Raw genomic sequence first — 26,859 nt, 5'->3', positions numbered from 1 at the left:
TAGAAGGCATTTTGTCTCACATGTCATGCCTTCAGGGTGTGGCCGCTCTTACTTGGAAAGCTTCACCTCCTAGATTAACTGAGATGATTTATGTAGCACAGAAGACAGTTGTCTAAATAAGAGAGAGGAAGGAAAATGACGTTGTAGGGCCACCATGATGGTTAAAAGAGTGGCCAAATTCAAACAAACTATCATACAAATTTTCCTGTTTATCAAGTAAAACCTGAGGTAGTCACATTCTGTCTGCCCAGAGAACCTCATTTTAAGGCTTCTTTTCTGCTGGTTTTTGGTGGGCTTAGAACTTTACCTACAAGGTCCTCAGGCATTCTGTGCTGCTATTTGTATCTCCTCAGATCACATGCTATATGTATTTGAAACATAAGGAATGCCAAAAGAGTCCTGCAAAGGAATATTTTCTGTAACAAGTACCCCAGGTACTACTCTCTGTATCCTTCTATTTATCCTTCTGTAGCATGATGTTGTCTTTGAGGAAGGGTCTTGAAACTGTGCATAACAGGTCATATCTGACACTTGTGCATCACAACACATTAGTAATTGTAGTGCACAAAGGAACCTGGCAGTTATGCTGGCCCTTGAAATCCTTGTGCATTTTAAAAAAATAAACTGTTGAATTGTCTGTACTGACAATTGAGGAGTCAAATGGAATTTTAAAAGCTCAAGGAATTTACTTTTCTGGGTTTACTTCTTGTCTAAGGGCCAACTCACTATATGTAGTAGGATGAATTACTAAAAGCACAAGTAAAATATGACACGTCCCCGGAAATGCTTCTTTAATTTCCTCGCACTGTCACCACTGGCATGTGTAAGTAAAAGCTCAACTATCAATAAAATGGCTAAAATTGCTAGACAGCAACAGATTAGTAAAAAATTAAGTGATGAGGCTGGGATTTCTTGACACTCCATTTAAAGCCTTTCCTTGTCACATGTCATGAAGCATCTGCTACACTGCATGGTGCTAAGTGGAGGCTAATGACCCCTTAGGTCCCCTGGCAAGTTCTCCTTGACAACAAAGTGTAAATGGCTTGCTAATACAGCCAACCCCCATTGAAATGAACCTTCCAAAGCCAACAAGGAGTACTGGGGTCTTCTTTAGCATGGCATCTCATGTCTCTGAGGCTGTAGTGAAGGTCCTAAGTTAGTAGAAAAATGTTTTAGGTAAGCTTTACAGGTGAGCAGTAAGTTCTGAGTTCCGTGGTTGGCTGTAAGACTGCTTGTGGGGGCAGCACATCTTGAATAATGTACACAGGAAGGTGAATCAGAAGGAGAAAATTTTTCCAAATTAAAAAGCAGAGAAGGTATACCTAAAAAAAAAAATCATCTGAATGCTATGAAAGAAAGTAAAACCTAGCCTATTTTAATTTGTACAGAGAAATCAAATGCCAAAAGAAACCTAGAAAATAACAGAGATACAAAACCTAGAATTTACATAGATGCTTTTGAATTTCCTTAAATATAAATATTAGGACACTGAGATGATTTTTTAGGGACCAAAAAGAAAATAAATAACTTAATTAGTCATTGAATGGAAAAATCAGCAGCAGGGCTTCTGACTTAATTTCAGATCTTCCATTATCTGGCTCTTTACTTCAGTTTTGTTATTTCTTAAATGAGAATGCAAAAATTAAATTATAAAGGAAATTTTACAGCTTATCCTTTGTATTATAATTTAAAGTTGAAACCCTCTAATATAAAGGCTATTAATGCAGAAGGTAATTTCCTTTATTGAACAGTTTATAGAGGTATCACATTGTCCATGGCCCCCAGTAAAAGCAAGACTGACAAACATACTCCTCTGGGTGAGTCCAGAGGAGGATCACTAAACTGATCTGGAGCACATGATGCAGCAGAAGAGGCTGAGAGTTGAATCTGTGAAGCCAAGTCTTAGGGTTTCTCTTGTTCAGCTATCTAAATGCCAGTCAGGGTATTTGCAGAAATGCAGAGTAAAATAAAAAAAATAAAATCTTAATCACGTACAAGTCAAAAAACATTAAAAAGAAGACAGCTATGCAGTGAACAAGTTGCTTAGAGAGGCCGTGAAATGTCCATTCTTGGAAGTACTCGAAGTTTTACTAGGCAAGGCACAGAGCAAGCTGACACAACATGGAAGCTGGCCCTCCTTAGAGCAGGGGACGGGACCAGACAACAATCAGATCTAAAAATGCATTAGAATTTAATATCAATGTACATGTATATCTATGTATATCTATATACATGTACGTTGATATTAAATTTTCATGCATGTTTCAACAGAATTTTATTGGCCAAAAATCCCCCTCAAGCCATGAAATAAACCTCACTTTAAGTGATTCAGCATAATATACATTGCTGTTATGATCAGTGATGAAACTCTTACATTGTCATTAACTACCATGAAAGACAACCCAGCAATTATTACCCTTCCTCTTTCCTAAGACCTTAAAGTGTCCTTTAAGGTATTATAGTTACCACCATATTATGGTTAAATTATAAGCAGACATGGGCTTAAATTAGAACTTCAGAGACCCCTCTGAACTTGTGAAAAGCAGGATCCAGAGTGAAACTTTGAAACCCTTAGCTTTTAAGACTCTGAATTTAGGAGGAGCTTATTCTGCCTAAAAGAAATGGTTTGTCCAGCAGGAAGCACAGGAGAATGAGATCTTGGCTCTGTTAAAATTACAGGAATTTTTTTGCAGTGAAATTAAAATTTCCTCAGTTTGTATATTTTGTAGTCTCAAAGTTTGTTCACTTCATTCCATCATCTTTTTGATGCAAATAAGCAAGGCACACAGAAGCTATCTTTGGAAAATGTCTCATGGTCTCTTTAAGATTTTTCAAAGATTCTGCCTTAAATCTCTGGGGACATTTATAAAATAGGTTTATAAAAATATACGCGATCACAAATTATTTTAGTCTTGACAAGAGCATATGAGTTTAAAGAACATGAGTCATAAAGACAAAACTTCAATCAGTTAGAAGAATCCAATAGAGGAATCCCATTAGCTTGCATGTGACTTTACTTGACTTTGAAAGAAGTATTTCCAGCAGAAAAATAGTAAACATTAATAGAAAAGTGTTCCCTTCTCCATGTTAAAGCAACATAATCTTCAGTGGAACGCTGAGGACTCTTTAAAGTAAAAAGAATTGCATCTCACAGTTCAACAAAACTGTGAAGTGTAGGCATCACTTCTGGAAGGTGTTTATATCAAGCAGACGTGGGAGAATAAATACAAAAAAAAGTTGGGGCTTCTGTTGATAAATTTCTATTTCTTCAACAAAAAACTGATGCCAAGCAGGATATTGCACAGAACTATAAATGAAACATCAGCTCAATGGTTTGTTGTAATGGCTCATTCTTTAAAAGACAAAAAAAAAGAAAAATTAAGAGTCTCTCTCTCCTGAGCAAATTTGTATTATCTTTGTGGCCTTCATGCAACTACTGGAAAACATAACTGTGCATGTGTTTGGTTGTTTGGTGTCACTGTCACCACATAGATCTACAGATTGTTTGGCTCAAATTTAGTGTGGAATATTACAGTATTCACTATCATATTTAGTGTACAAGGCAGTATTAGGTTTTTTTATATTTGAAAGAATCCTCTTCACTTTATAAAATTGATATTAACACTACCTGGGTTTTTTTCTGGGCAAGATGGTAAGATAGGTGGAACATAAACTCTTTTAAAAACTAATATAAATATTTTGGATTTATTGCTTTATTTCAGCCTACAGCCTGATTTCCTCGGTTTCTAAATCCTTGATTAGAACATAATTTAAAATGTCTTGAAAGTGGCAGGTTTCTGAACCTGTTCCTAAAATTGGTTTCAATGAGTCCACACTCTTGAATCTGCCAACAGCAGACAGGATTGAAAAAGATCCAATTCTCTGTTCCTAAAAGATGAGACATAAGGAAATAGCCCTAGATTTTTTACTATAGCACTATAAATTACACTCATAATTTAAATGGAAAATACTTTCTCTGAAATTAAAGACCAGCAAAAATCCCAGAAAAATGGAGTAGGAGGTAATTAACCCACTATCAAAAAGATGGAATGCATTTGAATGTTTGTGCTGTCTCACGGGTTTGAATCAAATACCTACATGCCAGCATTCCCTTTGGCTCCCAGCTGACACACAGAAAACAGCCAGTCTCTGCAAAATGGCAGGGCAGCCTGCTGAAGATTCAGCCTAGGAGGTGACAAACCCCTCTGAATGAGAATCAGCAGTCAGCCTCCCAAATGATTGCTGATGACTCTCTGGTGTAACATGCTACCTTTCCCCAGGGGCAGTCAGGTGGTATCACATTCCTGAAGCCAGAATCTTACTGCTATTTTGCACAGCAACAACAGAATGGACCCTGAAATCTCAAAAGAGGCACTCTGTGAAAGTGGGAAGTCCCACTGTCTTCAGCATTACTTGAGTTAACCAAGAAAAACAAAACACAGATGTAGAGTCAAATGCATGTACAGATGCAGACAGAGCAGTACCCATTGTGATCTATGGCTTGGCAGTGGTGACTCCTGCTGCTGTGAATCTTTTTCCTTTCCCATGAGAGCTGTTGAATCAATATTAGCTAAAAAACATCCACAACCTGCATTAAGTGTGTGTGTAGCATGTGTTGGGTGTGTGCGTAGTTATTTCTTAACTGTAGGAATTATCAGTATAGTCTCTTTTAAGTAAACAACTCCACACTCACACAGGAACGTGATATCTGGCATTTACAGAATCTTTCTTAAAAAATGGCAAAAAGAGAAACTTCCTGTTTCTTTAAATCCATAGGATCTCTCATGCCTTATCTGCAAATTCCTAAGTATATTTTACATAGTTACCTTGGACTGTTTCCTTTGGAAGTGAGAGGAACTAAGGTGCTCACACCAAAAGGAATTCAGCACTACTGTGGCCTTTCCAGAGTATTTTACTGTGTGGTTTAACAAAAAGCTTCAACGTCTTTTACATCTGGTTACTGTGTTTAGGACACAACATAAGGAGATGGACCACACTCCTAAAGGCAAAGTAAAGATATTTAGTGATGAGATTGATATAACAGCTCTGTGTGGCATGTTTGCTAAGAAACCACATCCCTTTGCTTTCTAATTCTTTGGTATTTTTTTTTAAGCTTTCATTGCTCAAAATTTTATAATTGAGATATTTTCTTGAGCTCTTTGGTATCTTTTATTGAGACATGGAGAAAAACTAAGCCATCTCACTCACTAACAGCAGAAGGTACACAGACCCAAAGTTTATCTCTGTGTTGCACAACATAAACTGTAACCTACCTTCAACATGGCATAAGACTAAAGGCAAGTTAGCTGAGTTTTCAGCTGCTGGTTCATTGTGGTCTCTCTTGGAATACTGCGTGGAAAACGCCTACAACATTTTTAACTTGCCATGGTATCAGCGATTTTCATGGGTTTTAACACTAAAGACTTCAATGGAGACCCTTATGGTGGCTTTGAACAGTAATAAATCCTGATGAAATATCTCCCACCCCTGCAGACTACCTTAATCTCTTTCAGGCATGTAGTGGATAACCTCCAGGAAGATCAGCACTCTGCTGGGATACCAGGAAAAGGGGAGAAAACCTGTGGAAGACAGTCCAGCTGAGAGATAAAACTCACCAACTTTCTTTGAAAATTATCTTAGTACACAAATCAAATGAGAATATTTTAAACACTGGCTTGTCCTATGCAAAACAAATGTCCACTTTCTGTGCCAAAGAATGAAAAGTTTGCAATCAAGACTTACCCCACATTTGAATGGGATGCTCCATCTGAAGAAAGAAATCACAATTTCTTGTAATTGGGATAAAAAGGGAAAAAGCTTCTTTAAGCAGGTAATAAAAGAATCATACAGCTTTTCATTATTTTAATGCTACTAAAAAACTGTTATTCTTTGAATACTTTCAAATTATTGCTTCCCACAAAAGCCTCAACTCTTTTTTTAAATTAGTACAGAAGCAAAGCTGACTTGCCTCTTGTTGGGAACTTCTCTAGCAGAAACCTCAAACTTAAAATTTAGATACAGAGAGCATTAAATTAGAAACTTATTTCTTGTATACAGTGGAAAGATCCTGTAGTAATTTATAAAATATGCCAGCAACTAGACTGAAATGGCTCTTCACTGCCTACTGTTCATCTTGTCCCTTTTGCCTCTCATGAATAAATACCTCAATAAATTAGAAGATAGGATGATGAAGCTCAGCTTTAAAATAAAAAAGCTTTCTAGCAATGAAGTTGTCAGGCATTTGCACATCATTGTCAGAGAATAGCAGCAGAACTATTAGGGAAGCAGTGCTCTAAGGAATGTGCAGGATCATCAGTGGCAGTATTCAACTGCATTAATTCCACAGCACATTCTTCTTGAAGAGATACTCACACCACAGTGCATACTTTTTAGAATGATATTCAGAAGATAGCAGGCAATAATGATTGAATAATATCTCAATGCCCATGCTCCATCATCCCAAAACTCTCACTGTGATATTTAGTTCATAAACTGTCTATGGAAAGCTTACAGGTGAAGTAACCTGAACTTTATCAATCAAAGATAAAGATTTCATGCTGGCAATTAGTGCCTGAATTGTAGAAACATCTTTCAAATTCCCCTCTTACAGAAATTCCATGAACCATAGAAGCTATCAGGTGGGTTTTGCTGCTGTAAGGCAGCTCTCCATTACTGGAGACTAACAAGTTTGTTTGGATAAAAGAAAAATGCTAAAACCCTAGCATTACCTGGACTGGGGCTTCAAAATATGTGCAATGCCAATTATTCTTTCACCTCAAAGCTGAGTGAAAACCAAATTTTATTTCCAAACTTTCAAAGAGTTTCGTTAGCTGAAACCAACAAGCAAAAAATCACACTTCTCCACATTCTGATCTCAGTTGGAAGTGGAAGTATCAAATTTCTGGAAAAGAGACTATCTCAGTGATATTTCTGACATGTCTGAAGGCAGAATACTCATGAAACACCCTGATGCAGGAATTACAGAGCAAAAGGTTAGGAGTTCAAATAAGCAAACTTTTTTTCCCTTTGCAACTTTGGAATTACTAGAACAGCCAAAACTATGCTGTTATTCTGTGAGCAATTTTCTCTGTATTAAGAGTAATATAGTAATCAATAATAAAAACAGGAGTTAAAAGTGGCACATGGATGCAATGGGAGTGACTTATTGGCTGCAAATCCCTGGTGTTCTATAGCAAATATAAATATATTATCAATAATTGACAGCTATTTTATATATAAGGAGCATTCTCATTAGCAACTTAGCTTCTTCGTTAAATCAGTTTAGGAAATATGAAATTTAACCACAATTAGTGCCTACAACTTGTAATGCATTGCTGAAAGTTTCCCATCATTGGCTACTACCATTTACATTTTAAAATTAAAAAAATGTGATGAATCTTGTAGTGGATCAGAGCTATGGTCCATCTTACCCTGGGATCCTGAAAAATAGCAACAGGAGATGCTGACTGGGGAGAATACACAAGCCTGATCTTTATCCAGAGTCATCCCTGTTCTCCAACAATCAACATTTCCAGATTAGGGATGTTAAAGAGTACCTCTGTCTATTTTGTTTAGTGTCTGTTTATGGACTGGATGTTCATGAATTCTTTTAAACCCTTTTGAACCCATTTATACTGTCTCCACAGTCTTCTGTCAAAGTGCACACAAAAATTAGCTATCTGCCTTGTAGAAAGGAATTATCCATTTTAAATGGATCTCCTGTTAGTTTCAACAAATGACTTCCAACTGTAGAAGTACCATGTTAGGAGCTAATTAACATTTTGCATTCATTTTACCTATCACCTTCATGTCTTTGCAAACTTTTATCATAATCATTTCCAGCTATCTGTTTAAAACATAGTATTTCAGTTGCTCTTCATAAGGCAGATTTTTCATCTTCATTACCTTTTAAGTCGCCCTCCTCTCTGCTTTTCACCTCCACTCTGCCTTTGAAACACAAAAGTCAGAAGTACACACAGTACTCAGCACGTGAGCACATCAGGGTTTTTACACTTAGGCTCTGTCCTGTTCTCAGGACCATTCCTGATAATGCCAGCAATTTGGCTTTTTTTGGCTGTTGCTGCACACTGTGAGGGTGATTTCAGGGAACTCTCAGTTACGATCATGGATTCCCTTCCTTTAGATGCAATTGCCAGTTCTGATGAAGCTTCATGAAAGCTTTACTGAATGCCTACCATATTGCATTTTAAATGACACAGTTCCTCAGGACTCAGAACTCAGATCTGCCTAGGATCCATGAACATGCACTTGCCTAAGAAATCCTATGCCAACCTTCTTAGTGGGTTGGATATTTCAAGAGTGATCTCTGTGGAGGCTTGCAAAGAACAGTGCTGCAAGACAAACATTTTTAGAACAATACTCAGCATCTGCTCCCTTCTGTGCCTCTCTCTGAGACAGGTAGGCTACAGACAGCTGCTTCTGTTTGCTCTCTCATATTCATGGGCTACTTGAGACAGAGATAGGAGCAGAGCCCGACAGAGAGCATAAGTGTTTTGTGCCAAATGGAGTGTTTTGCACCAGAGGGAAATGTGGGATCAGGAGTCTAACAAGTCCAAAAGGGTAAGCAAAGAGTTTGTGGCTGAAAGCAGCACGATATGTCAGCGAGAGAGAACAGCAGTCTTGCTGGCACTGCTGCTGGCCAGAGCCCTAATCTGTAAATCACTGTGCAGCCAACACGTCAAAAAAGTTTGGCCACCCTGGTGTACAGGCATCAGGCAGAAAAACAACCTACTGTGCAAACCTCCAGCAACAACCCAGGCCAGTGTGCAAAACACTGGCAGTCCTAGGAAGAGGAAAAGCAAAATGGCCAAAGTCCAATTGCTTTTAATCAAGAGGCCACAAGTGAAAAGATCCTGTCCTACAATCTTAAAAGAGAAAAAAAAGCCTTAAGAATATAGTCTGCAAATTTCCTCATCTCCATTTGGGAAAGCACTCTAGAATTTTTGGCACTAAGATGAGAAGTCAGTAGCAATTTAACTAAAATGTCAAATGTTACTGCCAAGTGTTGGTAGCTATTTCAAGATATAAATCCAGGTTGCCCTGAAAGCCTAAACTGCTACCTTCTTCCCCACTATCATCACTAGTATTTTATGGTAATCATTTAATCATGCCAGAGAGGTTCAGATTTCTAAACAAAACTAGAGATCTAAAAATTTAAAAGTCTCCTCCACTCCTGTGCGTGTAGTCAGGCCAAGTTATGTTCTGTGACTCATCACATCTGGACGCAGCACACAAGGGGGGCGCAATCTCCTAAGAGGACTAGTGAGTTCCCATGGGCAAGAATTCAGCACACCTCAATAAGGCAAATGCCCTAAAGAATCACACAGAGAGATAAACATTACATAGAATCAGTCAAGACTTCTTTTTTCCTACTCTCCTTTCTCCTCTCCTTACATAAATTTTGGTTTCCTAATTGAGAATGCCCATGCACTTAAACAACAATTTCTCAGGGAAACATACTGAGTGCTCACCAGGAAGTTAAATCCTGACCAGGCAGAATTTTCCAGCAAAATCTAAGGTCAGAAACCTCAAATTTGCACTAAGACAGGATATGGAACACACAGATTCAAACCACTGATTTAATCTGAAGCGAGAACATACAACTTCCTCATGAGGGGAAGGGCAGGGGCAGGCACTGATCTCTTCTCTGTGGTGACCACTGACAGGACCTCAAAGGATGGTCTGGAGTTGTGCCAGGGGAGATTGAGGCTGCATAGCAGAAAAGGGTGGTTGGGTACTGAACAGGCTCCCCAGGGAAGTGGTCACAGCACTAGCCTGACAGAGTTCGAGAAGTATTTGGAAAATGCTCTCAGGCACAGGGTGTGACTCCTGGGGTGTCCTGTACAGGGCCAGGAGTTGGACTGGATGATTCTTGTGAGTCCCTTCCAACTCAGAATATTCTGTCATTCCTGATAACGTAGACTTCCCAGAAGAACCACCTAACTACTCGGACATCAAATCAGTCCTTCCCAACAAAATTAGTATCTGTTGGGAAAAACCTCCAGCTTATTAGGACACAGGAAAAAACTCAAACAAAACTATGGTCTAGTAGCATGAAAGTTGGTTTTGGTGGAAAATACACCAAATAAACTCATGTTTTCATTGAGAAAATGACTCAAACTTCCTGTCAGAGGTCTACTCAAGAACTGGTTTGGTACACATCACTCTCCTGTCCTCATTCAAAAATACATACTGAAAGCTTCTGTTTATGTTATTTACTATAAAAATACTTGACACTACTAATAACAATATTTTTTGGATAATTTCAATATTGGGTTGCTGAACCTGTTTACCAGCAGTAGTAAATCCCATGCCTACCAAAGAAAACAATCTTTACTGCAGGTTTGCAATAAAGGAAACAGAAAGAAACAGTGGGGAAATACTGACATGAAATACCAAGTAATTGCTAACTTGTTTCTCATGGATGATCTTTCTGGAAATTGAATTTGGCTCTGACAGTTTCTTCTCTCATATATACTTGTTAATCTTTATTAATATACCTCCAGTAACCTCAAGAGACAATGACTTTGAGAAAGCTAGAAAGATGGCCTAGTATTACATGATTTGCAAAAAAATAATTTACATCTACTACTGTGACTTAGGCACAGTTATTTTTTTGTTGCCAGGCACGTATTAGTTGAATTTGTGCCATTTAAAGAAGTCAATGCAAACCTTCAAGAATCAGGATAAAAAGATTAAACCTTTATTACTGGGTTACAGTACTGCTGACTTGATTACTGTTCTTATACTTGTCTGCTTATGAAGTTATTTATAAAGTTATAGTACTTCTTCTTTGAGATACTGGATATTTACAAGTAAATCCCTTAATTGGCTGCTGAAGCAAAAGTTCTGAAATTTAACCTTATAAGAAACAAAGTAATCCTATAGCTTGAGATTGAATAATCGTAAGAAATCTGCATTAGATGCTCCATTTTTACAAAGCTTCAATGTAAATGTGTGGTTAAAAGAATTATATTTCAGCACCACCAGCCTCCAAATTTGTCCTTGTTATAGGTTTTTGTTATGTTCCCTCTCATGGGTGAATTCTGTTTTCTCTTTTAACAGATGACTGCCCAGGGAAATGGCAAGGACAAATCTAGCTCACCTCTTCCCAGCAGATAAGGAAAAGGTAAACACCATTACACCACCATAACGGGCATCCACTGCTAATCTGTAAATGAGATGAGAACCTAAGACAAACACTAAAAGCCAGATGGTCAAGCAGCAATATTTTAATAGTCAGATTTCAGGCTTTCTAAAATGTATGTGTCATCAAGGTCAGAGCAAGCACACACCTGCCTCACAGTACCAGCATCCCAACAAATACTTTTGGAACTTGGTTCAAAAAATCCTGAAAAGTTCTGTTATTCAAAGCTAGTAGGCATGAATAATACTGAGTGAATGTAATTGTTAGGACAGACCTTTTTTCCATGCCAGCTGACCAAGATTTATTAAGGTAGGTTCATGCTGGCATAAAAATACTCTAAAAATATCAAATAAATAATATTTTTTGAAAAACTTGTAAGACCCCAACATTTTGGCTAATATGCAAGCGTGCATAAATGAGTCAGACCCCGTTTTCTCCCTGAGGAGATATTACTTTAACTTAATTGAAAGCTACAGCAGAAATGCCATGAGGCTATGTCATTTTGCTCAATTTCAATATAAAGAAAGTGATATTTTAAATTAAGGAGCTGAGTTTTCAAATAATTTATCACATAGTGTTTTTATAAACACTGAAATTTGGAAAAGGCCTTCTCACTGAGAATTCTAATCCATTGTAGTAAAGCACAGAATTGAAAATGTATCACTGGTGCTCCATTATTTTCATCTAATTTGGAAAAAAGACATTGAAAAATTCAGAATTTCTCTGGTATAATCTCCTCTTTCTTAGTCACCTCTAAATAAATCTTAAATTAAAACACTACCAGGCAGAAATTACCACTGCCAATTATTTATCAGGGCATGGATTGAACCATAAATTTTAAGCAAGACAGATACCAATATAAGTTACCAATTCTGCAAAACTTCTATTTGAATAATATTAAATAGAACTATTAATTTTAAAAAATAGGAAATTTTTTGTGCATCCAAAGTCTACACCTGAGTCTAAATGGAGTCATTAATGGGTCTTTTTGGCGACAATTCTATTTCTTTTAGTAGTTGCATCAGAATTTAGCTTCATTTTTACTATGCTGGACCAAGAGTTTAATAAATGAAGCCTACCACTAGGCTTTATTTGTCTGCACTATCAGCTGCATCCAAATGGAGCCCTGCTCCAGGGCAGGATTTAGCACCTGTCTCCAACACCTTTATGCCTCTGTACATCTACTATTTCCCAAAGGAATTTAATCATCTTAATGATATTAATGAAAGGGACTCCACTACATTATCATAAAGGCTTTAGCAGACCACTGGGGCCTCGCGCAGACTGCACAATGGGACATATAAAAGATTACCTTGTAATGAGAATTTGGACTAATGCTACATACAGCAATATTAGTGGGCAGCAACTTGCACATTTGGACCCAATATGTACATCTTCCTTCTGGAAACTGTCAATATCCCTGGCTAAACAACAAGAACTGTCACAGGCTTTTCCTACAAAGTGGTCGTACGGCTTCTGGATTGTTACAAAAAAAAAAAAAAAACAGTTTATGTTTCTCCAAAAAGAGTTTTGGAATAATCTAAAACCTCTGGTACTGCTTCCTGCCTGTTTTCAGTCATTTCCTTCTCTCTCTCCCTCAGTCATTCACCCTTGACATTCTTTCCTTCCCTTACAGCTGCCATAAGCAGTTGTCTTTTTTCCTCTAGTTTTCCCTGAAAAAGACTGTTGCTTTCACCAAAACTGAAGAATGCAACTGCCAGACCAACCTGTTTCTTCAGAGCTGGAAATCTTGTTTAATAATCTTTGGAAAATAAGGCAAAACAGTGAATGATGAAAATCAGCTGTTGGTTATTTCCATTCTGCTAAGACTAGAGTTTGGGCTAGTACCCCATCAGTTTGTACATTTCTCCCCATTTAGAAGTGAGTCAGAGTATGGTCCAGCAGAAAACATTGTGGACATTTGCTGCTCAGACTAAATGACATTGTTTTTTAATGGTGATCTTCTTCCATACTTAACACTTCTCTTCCCTCCACAGAAGCTACTGCAAAATGAATTATTCAGCCTCTTTATCCACAAACTTAAGATTCACATCTTCCACCATTTCTTGTGGTTTGATGTGTTGTGGGGTTTTTTCCTGTTTTTTTCAGGTTAAAAATTTGTCTTGAATACTTACTGCCAGCAAAAGCAAAAATCATATGCTAACTTACAAAAAGGTTATTGACTGCACTATGAATATTATAAGCTTACCTTAAAATAAGTATGAGAACAGACAGCACTCTAAAAATGGCAGTAGAGGACCCATTGCATAATTTAGACATAACTCCAAATATAGCACCATGGTCAAGTTTGTAAAATGTTCTATTCAGAAGAGCCATGTGAACTTTCATAGTATAAGATGCTGTTTTTAGCACGTAATTATTATAAAATACACAATCTTTGAAAATAAAGTTTTGATCAAAATGAATGTCTTTCTGGCTCTCAAGTCATCTAGCTGACTGTAAAATGGTATCTTTTAAGGGGTACATTAGTTGTGTGGAAGCTTAGCTAAGAGACTGCAACTAATTTCTACCCTGCTTTAATAAAGTTTTAACAAAAGAAGTGCTTAGTTCCCACACTGTTTCTACAGTGAATATAGTCCAAACATTTCCCTCCCTGAGCCTTGTCTTTCTTAGCAAACACACAGCAGTGGCTACAAAGCATAAATCAAAGTCTAAGTTCTCTTCTGGGTTTGCCTGCTTGATGTGTTCATTGCTAGACCAACCACTTTTATCCCTCCTCTTCTCGTTTAGAGTTTTGCCTACTTACCTTGACAAGATATTAACACAGAAGTTCTTTTACCCCATCCATTAAAACAGTAGTCCTCGTTGGTCTAGTGGAGCTTGCAAAACCACTTTCATCTCTGCATAGGCTCCTAAGAACACTTAGTATTCCTCAAATAATAATCTCTTTGTATTATTAAGCCTGTTTGATTGATTGCCCAGTGTTGATACTCAGTATTTTATGGTATATTGTGTGGCCTGTCACAAAATCTGTTACTTGTCAACAAGTAGGCCACCAGCAGCAGCATGCCAAATGTTGTGGAATGACAAACATAATTACACATGGTGTTCTGAAATGCATCTCGCAGCTCCAGTATGGAGCAGGATTACCCATTTACTCAGTACTCTGAGAAAAGCACAGCGACAGAAACGCAGGGAAGGAATCTGGGAAGATCTTCAACTCAGAACATCAAAGGGAAGCCCATTACAGTTTATATATAATACTTACAATCACACTAAGATAAGCCAAGAACCAGCTGGCACCCATGTGGTAAGGCATTTAATATTAAAGCATGCCCAGCTACCCATTACCGCACCAACATGCTGAGATTCTGCAGAGGGAACAGCAGAGAGCAAGGGGAAAGGAGAAGGGTGTATGAACAGTGGATGGAAAGCACATTGCTTTCAGCTAGGAGAAAGATGAAGCACATTAAAGAAACAAATTGTGTGGGCAGACAAAGACATGATGAAGGAGAAGGAATATCAAAAGCACAAAAGGAGGAGCAATAAGAGGTCATAAAACCAAGTGAGTCAGATGCAGAGGTTCAAGCTATTGGGGAAACCCAGAGGAGCGACTGGAATGTGCTTAATATATTCCATGTGAATATATGTCTGCCAGCTCCCTTTCACCATCCTCTGTTTCCCACAGCCCACCACACTTCTCCTGTGGAAGAACCTGCTTTGAAAGGCCTCAGATGGAGGACTTCCCACACACCCTATGTGGCTCTTCCAACATACCCCATGCATAACTCACTTCACATATTCTAGGGCCTCTTTACAGAATCTGGGATGAAGAAACAAAAATATTTAAAAAGAGGGAAAGTTGAACATATGTTTCAGTGAAGTCCAATAACTCCTGTAAACAAGTACTGTGTGTACTATTTCAAAACTATTGTCCTATGAAAACCCTTAAATTGGAAATATCTGGAACGCAACAGTAATGGGATCTGTTCCCTCTGGCCCGTATAATCCTTCCTAGCTCACACCACCCACTCAATTTAATGTTGCTCTGTCATAAAATTGGCAAAAGTAGATGCAGAGGTCAAGATAATATATTGCTAGAAGATTGTTTGAATCACATTTCTTATTCAAGCGTCTAATTTCCTAATAAATATCCTAGTGATCTGTGGTTTTGACTCTTGCATGTGGTTCTATGAATACTAAAAAGAAATTGTCAAGTGTACAGTGAAGACTGGGTGGGCAATAATGAGTGATAATAGATCTAATGGCAATCAGGAACTAGCTGGAACACTCTCTTCATTCCTGGGTTTTCCTCATATTTGAGGTTTTAGAAGTGCAGATACTTTCAGTATGTACATTGCTCTGGGTTGTTGTAGGGGTCCATTAAAAGGCTTTTGGGTTTTTCCTAATGACCACCAACCACTGCTGTTCTGTATTTTGCTGGATGAGAGATGTGGTCCCAAAAGGGGAAGCATACAGTGCTCAAATCCAGTACCTGAATTTCAATCCTTCTAGGTAACTTTAACATCTTTTTTACTCTCTTTGAGTTGTTTCTTTGGATCTAACTTAGTTTTCACAACTCCTGTTGTGAAAGCTTGGTGGCAGTTGGTACTACATTATTTGAATGAAAGGAACCTTGGATAAGGTTGGATAATTTGGATAATCACAATGAAGAAATAACCTGTCATGATACACCATGGCATTTCAACTTCATGACATGGGACAGCATCCAGACAGTACAGAGTCAACATTTAATATTGGTATAATTAGAGAGGAAAAGGAAGAGAACACCATAGTGTTGATTGAAAGTCAAAAAACCCAACCAATCTCTTGGTAATGATAATTTAACCTCTTTCCAACTAAATTTATGAAAAATTACTGTGATCTATCTTATGGAGTTTTTTTCCCCACACAGAAACAGCACAATATATAACACATTATTTCTGGTAAACAGTCCCTTACTGACATGTCATTTCACTTCCATTGCTCTTTCAATCACAGCTAGCACGCCTACCTTCTTAAATGTTGTTTTTTGACCAGATTTCCCTTAAAAATTATGTGGAAAAAAAATTAGAGTTCGTGTCCAAAGCAGTCAGTACTGCAGATTGAGTGCTAAAGATTGTATTCAGTGATGGCATGAAATAATTGTTTTCGATTGCTGAGGCATAGATCCAGACATCTCCCTTTTTTCCCAGTAGTTTGATACAGAGCTGAAGACTGCAAAATACTTTCATCAAAACTCAATAAACACATTAATTCAATTACACAAGTAGACTTAAAGCAGAAGATTGGAGGAAATCAGAATGTTCTTAAGAAAAAGCAAGGAAGATTGTAATGTGAATATTTTTCGTGTTATGTCATAGGTCTTGCCTCACAACCCTACTGAAATTAGTTGCAATGAACTGCACAAACATCTAAAGAAAAGCAGGGCCTGGTCTCTTTAATCACATCCACTTCTGAAAACTGATGGGTTTCACAAATGTGACCGTAAACTTAAAATAGATTACTGTGTCTGTCATGCTCCCTGCAATTGCTGCAACCAAGGACAGCAGTCTTTGCAAGGACAGATGCAGCACTTTGAAGAGATCATCCTGGCAGGCCTCCAGCTACAGCTGCCTTTCCCTCTACACTGAAAATCTCCCCACCCCATGGTATCTCCTGGTTATGTGCTTTTCTGGCAACTTAAATCCACATATTTGTTGTAAAACTGTTGTCACGTTACTGATTTTAAATTGCTGTGTCAGCTTTGTGAGATTATTTGCAGCTCCACAGCAAATAATGTCACAAAGTACAAGTGAGATGCGAGATACATTGTCCCTGAACCTGAAGAACTGTAAGCACAAGGCAAATAAAAATAGAGTTCCTCATGACAGGATTTTTCTTTGCAAAATTACATTACACTGCAGTTCTGCAGAGACAACAGTGACAGTGGCTCCATTTCAGTTATACCTAAAATTGGGGTATAAGGGTAAGCCTTGTGTACAAGCTGTACACTTTATAAACAGTTGAATTAAAACAGGCTGTATCACAGTATAAATACCTCAAAACCAGACTACATCTAAACTATCCAAATTCCAAATCTAAGTACATCAGCATTGCCTTAGAAGCATGTTCTCTTAAGGAAGCAAACATAGGCTTGACTTTAGTGGCATCAGTGGAGCTACTCACACCCCCAAGGTGGTGCCTCACTAAATGGCCTTGGCCAGTGCTGAAGAGAGAACCTTGGGTATTTCTGTAGGAAATATTAATGTAGGAGTTAGTAGTAGTTTTAATTCTGAACTTTGATCTCTTTGGTTGAAATGCACTGTTGAAATCCATGTAGTCCAGTGCCTGATGTATGAAATTCTAGAAGTAAAAGTATTATGGTATTTGCAAGTCATGTGCTTCTTTCCTGTTTCATTCACCAATGCATCTCTGTTTTATACTTGATTTGAAATATCTCAGGTAAAGAATATGTCTAGCAGTTTGAAAAAAGATTAGCATCCTACATGTAGAAGCAGAAGCCCACGCTATTATTCTTTTAAGTAATAATTTGAAATTTCATTACTTTTCTAAGTGTTCGGTGATACAAAACACACAGTTCTTAGTGTGAATTTTGCTAAACTCAGGAATTTAAAAAATAACTGAGAAGTATTTCAAAATTTAGTTAAAAAGAAATCATTCTTGATGAAACAGTAGTCTAAATCCTATAAAAAAAGGCAAAACTTCCATTATATTCAGTAGTGGTGTAAAAGTCAAATGATTGGGCTTTACTGATACCTTAAAAACTGATGTTTTTAAGTATACTTTCCTAGAGAAATACCATAGGGTAGTGAAATCAGAAACTTCTGATTTCTGAGAGTATTTTTGCTTTATCTCTCAATTGGCCTGGATATAGAATTGCATCAATGCTACACCTCTGTTCTGTAAATATTTTCGAACCTCTTTTATAAACAATTGTTTTATACCAACAGAATATTACCTTAGAGCTGACAATTAGTAAAGCCCATTAGAGTGTCTCACACCATGCCTGTCATATCCTACTGTCCTTTCTTCCCCCAAAACAATTACTTTTCATATGCTCTATGTACGTTTAAATAGCTTTTTGGAGCATGGCCCAAAAATTAATAAACCTGAACTCCATCCAGGCAAAACTCCAGAACCAGAACCCTTCCAGTTGCTCCCTGTTTCTCCTTCATGAGAGGCTAGGTGCTGCTCTTTTATCTGCTCAGATTTGTTTCATAAAGAAAAAATGGGCATTGAAACATTTTTGTCTCACATGCTCCCATTATTTGGAGAAAGGCAGCAAAGGGTAATTGATGCTGGAACAGCAGATATGGCCTTTGTAAATTAAGCCCAGTATATTACTTTCTTATTTGAAACCCAACAGTGTATTGCTTGCTGTTTTCTTTAATTCAATAGATGTATGAGCATTTGAGAGAAAGTATTCCCCAGTATAAGATAAATTTGCATAATCCAGAGACATGACATAATCACAGAATGACAGAATTTTCAAGACTGGAAGAGACCTATAATAATCTACATGATGGCTTTAGAATGGCATTCTGCTTTTCTCCTTCATACTTAAACTCAGTAGTAGAGCCACAGGCAAAAAGGCAATCACTGTATTCAGTAGCCAGGATTTCGGCAGGACTGTATAATTTTGTTCTGTATCTCTCTTCTGAGATGGAAAACCAGGAATAAAATGAGACAAAAATGGAAGAATAGTATGATGTCCAGGACTTCCTACAGGATGAAAAGTCAGTGCAAAGGCTAGGAAAGGTACATGGCCACATGGGAAAAGACTGCAGATCCAAGAATATAAAGATGAAAATTTGAAAAAAAAAAAAAAAAGAGAACCCTTATTTTCCTGTCAAAAGAGAAACAAATATTGTTTGGACAAATATTCATTCTCCAATTAAGTCAGGTGTTGAAAAATTAAATTTTAATCCTGATTCAGCAAAATTGTTAACTTTGAATGCCTGTACAAATTATTCATCAACATTTACTAAATATGTGATTAACTGAATATATGACTAGAATTAAACCTCACACATATTAATGGGGGACACTACAAATCTCAGCAAAGAGTAATTAATTAAACTGGCAACATATCAATATGCAGAAATAAAAACAAAATTCCCATTACTGATTATGTCACAGATGGAAAATTTTGCCCAGCAATGACACCTTAATTAATACCACTGTCAGCTGCAAAAGGTCATCTATTTTCATCTGCAATAGCAGCATTGTACAAATTATGGTTGGCAGACTGGTATCTCCTTAATCAAAATAAAACATAAAGTGATCCTTAGTGGACCAACTGCAGCTGTCCAATCATAATAAACAAAATTCCTTAGTTGATTTCTTTTTCTCTATCTATGTTTTCTTCACCTTTTCAAGAAATTAAATGGATATAACAGAGATGAAGGAAAAGACATTTTAGGCTGATTTGTGTATGTGTTGGATTATCTCAGATACACAGCTAAATCTGGGTGTTAGCCTGAAAACTGTGCAGTGTCAATTTCAAAATAAATAATGGTAATGGTATTTTCAGGATCAGCTATTTTTTTTCTTTCATGTTCATTGCCAAAACATTTAGAGGACCCTGTTGTACTTGTAAGGTGGTGAAAAGATTTACCTCTACACATCTGTTATTTCTAGAGAACCTACTGCCTGTTGCTTGAGAGCACCGAATGCAAACATTAATATAATTAACCTTGATGCTGCTAGGATGTGAAAAAGAGCATTAAGCAAGGCACTTAAAATAATGGCATTACTGACTAAATACTGAGTTTGATATGTTTACAGTAATTTGCCCTGCAGAAAGAGGAAATAAAGCATGTGTTTTTTCCAATCCAAATTTGCTTGCACTAAAACCCTAAAGCCTTAGTAACACAGTAGCAGTTTACTGAGATATCAGACTCAGACAGTATTTACTAAATACCACATAAACATTTAGTACCAAGCATACAACAAAACACAAAAAATCCTGCCTCTAAGGTGTGATGTCTGGTCTACTGTAATCCAATAAGTGATAATAACAAGCCTTTGACAGCCATCACAAATGTGTTATTGCATTATGAACGGCATTTATCTCACCAAACTCTAGTAACTGCATCTGGTCTAAACACACAAGCAAAGCTCCATTTCTAGCAGATTCAGAGAGACAGGCACTTACAAACTATGATTTATCCTACCACAGTTTGAGATCCTAGATAAGACTATCATTAAACTTAAAACACGGGCAAAATTTTGATTCAATCTGGCCCCAACTTAAGCAGAATTAAATCAGTGTAATTGAGAATAGAAAGAATGCCTATGGAATATTTGCTAGGTTTAAGAGTTTTGCATTTATCCTGTACCTTCTTTCAAGACAGTCTCCAGCCACAGTTTGTCACTTTAGAGTTGTTCCATAAACTTTTGGTTATTATTCACAGCTAAGAAGTAATGACTAAATTAATGTCATAGCAGATCTGCTTTTAAAACTCTCAGGCAGAGAAAAGTTTTATTGCAGGTCTCACTTTAATCCTCCTTCTCAGAAGCTGCTGGCTTTTAAGCATTTTGATCTTTTCCTCAGCATCAGCTTCCCAGTAGTCCTGTGTCTAGCATCCTTAATTGGTCAGTCTCAAATGTTCTTAAAGTCCTTTCCTGAAGCCTCCAATACAGATCAGTAAAATGTCCCTTTGAGTAGAAACTCTAAGCAGCCATTCCTCAACCAAATAGTGAGTCAGACAAATATTCATTCCACAGTGATTCCTAGCAACCAGCAGGCCCTTTACAGAATTTTTGGAAGATAAATACCAACAACAAGCTTCATTTTCCACAACCTATATAAGAAATATTAGTAACTCATCATTTTACCTTACAGTTTTCTCACCTTGCTTTCTAATGCACTTTGGTTTAATTCCAGATACTCTGCAATGTATTGGTTGAGGAGCTGCATGTCAATAACACAGTTTGCTAAAGATCAGCCAGAACTAAGAAAAAAAGGATGATACATTAAAAAGAACCTGAAGTAATGATGCAGCAGACCTAAATTCCAATCCTAGCTTCATACCTGATTTGCTAGATGGTCCTTGTTTCTTGGCTCCCTCTTTCACAACTTGTTTGGAGTTCTGTACCATGCCTTAAACAAAGAACACCAGTTTAACGGGCTATGCAGCTTTTCTACTGTGCCCAAGACTGCATCCCAAGTCACACAGTGTAAACAGGCCACAAAAATGAGTGGTACAAGCTACAAAGTGAGGCAGCAGTCACTGGAAGAGATTGGTACTGTCACAATTGATCTATTGCCTGAAGGCAAGGAAATTTCCCAAAGGGAAGCTGCTAAAGGAAGAACCATCAAGGTGAGGTAATTCCATAGGACTGATTAAGCCAGTGGAAAGAGTGCTGAACTCAATGTATTTCTCCATACATTCATAAAATTCCACAAACACAGACTTTGCAGGGTTAGGTAACGTCTGTTCAAGCCAATGATTCTCAGTCATTTCAGATGTGCAACATACTTCAAATAAGATTAAAATGCTAAGGCATCGTTATGCTAATTTAATGGTTTTCTATCAGAAAGTATCTTACGTAAAAGCAAATTAGCCTTCTCTAGTTTTCATAAAGACTGTAGAAAAAGCTAAAAAAAACACACATGAAGTTCATGGCTTTATGTCTGATGATCTTCTCCATCTAAAAGGCTCCTTTCATAGTAGTAATTCAAAAAGTATACCCAAAATATCCACAATTTCTTCTGCATGAAGATCTCCCAGAAGCTTCTGCTACTTGTTTCACAGCATTTTGGTAACTTATTTTCTTGATTATTTTTTCCAATTAAAATCTGTATTGACACTAGAAGTGTGAGTGCTTTCATGGATAACACTCTTCATTATTATTTATTTTTTCTCTTAAATATACTCCTTAAAAGAAGATCTAATTAAACAATTGAAGATACATAATGATCTGTTGATGAAAGTATATGAAGACAAAGGATTTTATATTTCAGTTGCTGTTGTCCTCATGAAGGAGAAAATATTGGTGATATAATCCCTTAGGTGGTTTTAGAAAGGCTGAATCCTAGGAGGCCTTTTACAGTACTGTTCAATTCCATAGTGATAAAACAAGTACTTTTAAAAATATGAGAGAAGTTTTTTGGGGGGGGGGAAAAGAGATAAATTCAACAATTACCTCTACATCCTGCTCCTGTAAATGTTTGATCTACAAATATTTTCTTTATACCAACCACAGTAAGAGTATTTGTGAGAGAACTTCATTGGCCTCAAAGAAGCTGATGTCAGGGTGGAGGTGATGCTAGATGTTTGGGAGGGGAAAACAAGATTCCATTGCACTTGAGCATGACCTAGTGGCTGGTTCATTGAGTGGCATTTATGGTAGCAACAGAAAAGACTACTCATCTGCTCAGGGCAATTAATGTGTGCAGCAGCTCACTGAGGATTGGATAAAGGGAAAAAAGAGTGGCTAGGAAGGAGGTATGTAAATGAAAGACCCGTGGTCCTACACAAATTGGCCAGTTGGGACTCATGTGTCTGGTACTTGGACCAACCAAGTAGTCTATTTTGTGACTAAACAAAATGCGCAAGCAGATTTGCACGGAGGATCAAAATCTGTAAACTTTCTCATTCTTTCCAAAGTATTTAGTATAAAGCCTATTTAAACTATATAAAGGCTTAGTAGCTCACAGTTAGTATCACCATTAAACCAGAGGTTGGCATATTTATTATTTAAATGGAGATTCCAGTTAGACAGCAAGTAAAAAAATCTGCTAGTAAAATAAATGGTAGAAGAGTACATAATCTATATTGTTTACATGTTCAAATCATATCTATAGTTTGTCGAGGAAGACTGTACACTTGCTCTTTAGACTTATTAAATAGCTTCCTCAAAGTCAGCCAAACTGTTATTTAACTTGAGTATCCTGGCTAAACTATGTGGTAAAGGAAGCAACTGACATTATTGCCTATTCAAGAGTTACTGACGCTAGTTACATTATAAAAATTTGTTGTGATTGCCTTCAATTTGAAAAACATTAGTTTGCCTTAACCATGAAATATCCCACTCTAATATACTCTATATATTCAAGGCAATAAAATACAAAGCTGTTTGACCTGTACTAGTCAAACTAAAATGGTAAATTGAAATATGTGTTATGTTTTCATTATCAATTTTTAGCTAAATCCCTTGAAATGTAAAACAAACTCATGTTACTGAAGCTGAAACAACTTTAATACTGCTGTGTCAACAGAATCTGGATGCTTCTTGATGATGACTGACAGATAAAGATAAATATGTATAAAATATTATAACCCTTCATCCTCTTTATCCACGTCCTATGTCATCAAACAGGCTTTTGCACCTCTCTATGTTAATGGTCAAAACACTTAAGGCTTGCAATCATAAAAAAATTACTTACATGTGCATCGCATCGAGCTACATAATTGCTCTTGCTACTCCCTGATGGTCATTCAACCACAAAACATTCATCCTGCTATCCAGATCTGATCCATACTAAAGATGAAAGTCTTGGCTCTGATCTACACTTTCATTCGTTCTGCTGTCTTCTCCCCTAATATATCAAGAGGATTCAAAAAAAGGTATAAATTTAACAGTTCAGTCACACTTGTCTATGTTTCAGCAAGATACAGCTTGCCCTCATGATGACCCTTAGTTTAAAAATTTAGAAGCAAAGGGAGTAGGTATATAATTATGCTTGTAAATCATTAAAGCTAGGACCTATTACTTAGACTGTGAAATCAGATTTTAGTCTCAAAATTTTCTCTCAGGCTGCCAAAAACCACTTCACATAAAACCAGAAAATATACCATTTCAGTGATTGGTATATTCCTTTCTGAATAAACACGTATCTCTTTAAGAAGAACAGAATACATTGGGAGTGAGTAAATATATTCCAAAAAGAACTAAAATAACATTGTCTTTGGTCCTGATTCCTGAATGGGACATATTGAAAAGTCCAGGGGAAAAAAGTCAGGGACTATGTCATCTCCTGTTTAACTAATGAAAAATTATTCTTAGTTGAGATAATTCGTCATAACGCCACCCTACAGAGTTCATAAGCCAAATTTATATGCAGCCTTCTTGGATGAGCAAACTGCACAAGGCTACTTACTGTAGACAGGCTGCAAATAACATCAACCAAGGGAAAGGCAAGCCTACTGCACAAAGCCACATAGGAAAGAGGAGAAACCTCCACAACAGGAAGTTGTGGAGCTGCCTGTGGGGTGGAAAGCACATGGAACTAAGCTCCCTGCCACCCACACACTCAAATTTTACTGGAAGCAGGTACAGTATCTTGTATGATTTCCTTCTCTGTCAGTGCTTCAGTAACTTTCCTGCACAGGCCTGCATGCATAAAGAACCTACTCTGTTAATTGGCTTAGGGGAGGAAGAGAAAGAGAGGAATGTTTTGTGGTAGGGAATACCCCTACCTCCCTCCCTCCTTTCCCAGCTATCATTTTGTTTTGGTTGGATTTGTTATAATGAAATGGCCAATATTCTCCTGCACAGAACATCCACAACTATGTAATTGTCAAGCCTCTTCAGGTTTCGTATGAACAGAATTAGGCAGAACAAGTAAATCCATCTCAGAAAAGTAACCCCTGGATAGCTGTAGTGACAGACCAATATTTTCATAATTCAAATGACATCTAGTCATTACATAACAGTTTCTAAGGAGGGAGACACCTACACCTGTGTTACTTTCATATTTTTGCCCAGCACCTTCAGATTTTTAAAGCCCACATTCACTTGGTCTTCGATCCCACGTGTAATTTGCAGCTGGTGGCAGGAATTAAAGCCCACACAGTGCTTTTGCTTGTGCTGGACCGCCCACATCTGCAGCAAGACCCAGCCTTTCAACACCTTTTCCACACTTCTCACCAGAAGACAGACAAGTTCTTCTGCAGTAGAACTAAATAACTGCAAAAGAACCCCAGCATATCATCACAAAATTGAAGAGTTGTGTGGACTACACAAATAAGAAGAGCACATCAGGCCTTGCTGACTCGCTCTGTAGAACCCTCACCACTGATACTTGAGCAAGTGCTTAGCTAGGCAACTGTGGATGGCTTTTTGCTGTAAAAGGACAGTAGGCAAGGAAAGAGGATGAGAAGAAAGCAACCACAAATGAGCAAAGAACTCTGATTCATGAATGAGAAAACACTGATCTTGGCAGTTTTACAAAAGTAATATTTTCACTAGAATGAACTGTTCTCAAACAGTTTCTCCAACATGTTAGATACAAACAAGTTCTACTTCAGTATTAGGCATGCATGTCTTCTCTTTCCACCTCTTTTTTTTCAGTTCCAAACCCAAATTTATTGTAGCCAAAAGTTCTCAAAAAAAAAAAAAATCCCTTTCTCTGTTTGCATTTTAGCTGTGTTTCTCTCTCATGGTATACCACAGCAGTGATGCAGTATGAGATCTCATTCCAGAACAGTATTTTCCCTTTCTCAACCCCTGCCACAGGGAGGGGACTACCAGCATTTAGGGAGTTTCTATGGCAGTAGCACTCAGTTTTGGAAATAAATGAGATTTTATCTCTCAAAGATATTAGTAAGTCACATACTAATGCTTTGACAAACTCATAGTAACCAATAACATCTTATGGATTAGTTAAACCACAAATGAAACATTAACTGCCCATAGGAGGAAATGTGGCAATTGTTAGAACAGTGGCTGGCTTAAAAAACATTTAAAAGTTTAGACAAGCTGCAAAGTAAAGAATCAAACTTGAGAGAAACTTGAAAGGAGATGCAGACAGGCATCTGGAGCTTGGTCACTATAAACCCCCTTGCTTTTGTAGGCACAAGTTAATAACTGCATATGATGAACATCACCAGTTTGCAGGTCTGATGAAATCCAAACCAGCAGTTTTCTAGAGATGCAGTTCCACACCTTTTCATGGGGAAACTGAATATGGCCTTCTACTTTCAAAGCACTGCTTTAGGGAAATTTGGTATTGATTCAGATGAGACACCTGAAATTAGAACTTTTATATGTGAGGGCAGCCTGGATAGATAGATTTTGTATTTGAAAATTATGTACTATTTTTTTATTGCCTTGGGAAGACAGTGGCATTAGCAGCAAAGAGCTTCCTGTTGGATATCATGAGTGTGGATTCTCGTTATGTCTTGGGGTTGGGGCAGAACTTCCCCATGTGCTTTGGCTACATCTAGAAACTGAACTGGAGTTCCCTGAGTCTTGAACTGTAACAGGGGTCAAATCCTTACTATGGGAAGCTTTCTACAATGTTTAAAAAACAGTTTAAATCCTGTCCCTGGAAAGATTCTAAATAATCAGCAATTTGACATTGAAAACTCTTCTGAGATCACACAGAATCATCTGAATTAGCTTCTTGATTTCTGAGAGATGTCTGAGCTTCTCAGACATTCCATAAAGAATTCTTTCAGAATGAATTTGATAATGTCTTAAAAAGTATGACAATAAATTGACTATCCCCCATAATATTAAACCAACTGCCAGAAGCCTCCTTTCAGTGGATATAATTCCTATTTATTACTTGAAAAAGGTAGAAACTAGAGAAAAGTCTTAAAACAACCATTGAAAAAGACAATATTTCTAGAAATATTTTAGCATGGTGTTCTAAACTCTTGGTTTTCATTGCAACTTCAATTCAGCTGTTTCCCTATCTTTCTCCATATTGATATTAAATTTAACATGACAAAAGAACTTGGTGTGTGATGGTGATGTTTAGCAGAAAAAGGACA

Source organism: Ammospiza nelsoni, chromosome 4 (genome assembly GCF_027579445.1).
Source record: "Ammospiza nelsoni isolate bAmmNel1 chromosome 4, bAmmNel1.pri, whole genome shotgun sequence".
Taxonomy (NCBI): domain Eukaryota; kingdom Metazoa; phylum Chordata; class Aves; order Passeriformes; family Passerellidae; genus Ammospiza; species Ammospiza nelsoni.
The sequence above is the reverse complement of the archived record's forward strand: the minus strand, read 5'-3'. Positions refer to the sequence as shown.